The following is a 2,169-nucleotide window of genomic DNA, read 5'->3' on the forward strand; positions in this document are numbered from 1 at the left end:
TAGACCATTAAGCAATTGTATACATAAACTGCAGGGCTATAGAAAATATACCAGAGCAGCTTTAAATGGCTACTGTAAGGTTCTTTTTCCTAGAATCACTTTTGCTCAAAGTCTAAAAAAGTTAAATCTGGTCCTCTGGACAGTCAAAAAAACAAAACAAAGCAAATCAACAAAAAAATGTAGAAACTTTTCGTCTCTCATCCGAGAGACTTCCTCAGTCTGAGGAGCTGTATTCATCTCAGTCTCTTAAATAGCACCTTCTCAGAGTGGATCAACCAGTTTTGCTGCTGACAACCAAAATCAGCTGATCACATGCTCAAGAAGGACCATCAGCCTAACAATGGATCATTAGCACACTGATGGCTGTTTACTGTTCACAGAGGGCTGAGTGATACTAGCAATCACAGCATTGTAAGAGGGGGACAGTTGAACCCGGAGGCCTCCACCCCTGTTTAACGATGGACGATTTCTTTTCACAAAGATGGCCTCCTTTACTCCTCTCTCGAACCATCATTCCTCTCTGTCCAGGATGTGAACATCTTCATCCCTGAAAGAGTTTTTTTTGAATGTCCAGAGGACCAGATTTAACTTTTTTAGATTTTTCTACCTGGATTATTGAGCATGCATCAGGATATTTTGCTCAAAGTGTTCTGTTTGGGAGAGGATCCGTGATTTGGAACTCACTCCCTGGGAATTTAACGTCTGTAACCAGATTCAATGTTTAAAAAAGCAATAAACTGGCTGTGTCAAAAATGGCATGACATTCATGCTTAATGTATTTTATTGTTATATTTGAATCCATTTGTTTTATGTGTATGACTGTTAATGTGATTTTTAAAAAATATATTTTACCGTTTTATTCCCATTTCACTTACTTGTGTTATCTTAGATTTCCTGTTGATAAAAGCCCATCTAGGGACAAATGCTGCAAATTAGTTCATGCTATGAGCACCATGATACAGGCATAGAACTGCTGCTTTACTCAGTTTATCTATGTTACTGGGTGTCAGTCACTATCAAATAAACTTAATAAATAAATGTAGCCTTTTTTCCTCTCTAATACCTTCTGTTTTGACTGAAAATCTAGTTTAGAAAAATCGTGTAGGGTTAGGGTTAGGGTTAGGGTTAGTTCAGAGAGGGTTAAACCTCTGTCGCCATATCAACAGAGGCAGTGCACACTCCATCACTACCCTAGGACACCTAGGCAACCAAAAAACTTTCAAGTTCACATTTGTTTGGTCTTTTAAAGGAGGTTAAGGTTAGGTTTAGGGGTCCTGATTTTAGTTCATGCCAAAAGGTGTCGATGTGGCCAAGTTAGTTATCCAGAGGGCTTTTGCAGCTTTTCTCTGATTAACCGTCCAGTTAGGGTTTGACTGAAGGACAGTGGCCCTAATTGCCTTCCAATTATGGACCAGGAAATGTTGGACCAGCGGAGTGTCTGTGTCTCTTCGTGTCTGAATGCAAAATCTGTGTTGACAAAGTCTTGTTAACAAAGCCATCTCTGTTTCCCCTACAAACTGTAGTCCACACAATGTGCATGTGAGTAAGTAAATACAGTTTTTTGTCCTAATGTGACCTGTTTTCTCCTTCTCAAATACTTGCTTATTGACCCTATTTTGCACCCACCTGGTTTGTTTAAAATAATCTGCTGAAATTCTGTCTGGGGGGTCGTTAATCTGTTTTAATTTAGCATGTACCAAGTAATCTTTTAGGTTTTTGTTCCTTCTGAACGCTGCTATATTTTTATGCTCAGGCAAGATCTTGCTCTCTTTTTGAAATTCTGCAAAGTTCCATTTGATTTGTTTAATCAAAGGTTGAACAGATGTGGAATATGTTATTACCAAAGGTACCACAGGTTTCACCATGATGTCTTTTGTTTGTTTGAAAGTTTTCAAACACTTTCTCAGGAGTGACCTTGAGTACCCTCTGGTGGACAAAACTGAGAATAACAGTTTGGTGGCTTGATAAAAGTCTGAGTCCTGGGTACAGATTCTTTGAAATCTTAAGAGTTGTGATTTAACTAATCTAGCAAAAGTGTGTTTTGGATGGTAGCTGGTTTTGTGGAGTAATGCATGTGTGTCTGTGGCTTTGAAGAATACCTTAATGTCCAATTTGTTGCTCAAATGAAAAGATGGGCCTTTGTAAGTAGTGGTGTCCAAAAAATCAATC

Source organism: Nematolebias whitei, chromosome 10, assembly GCF_014905685.2.
Source record: "Nematolebias whitei isolate Nwh7 chromosome 10, NemWhi1, whole genome shotgun sequence".
Lineage (NCBI taxonomy): Eukaryota > Metazoa > Chordata > Actinopteri > Cyprinodontiformes > Rivulidae > Nematolebias > Nematolebias whitei.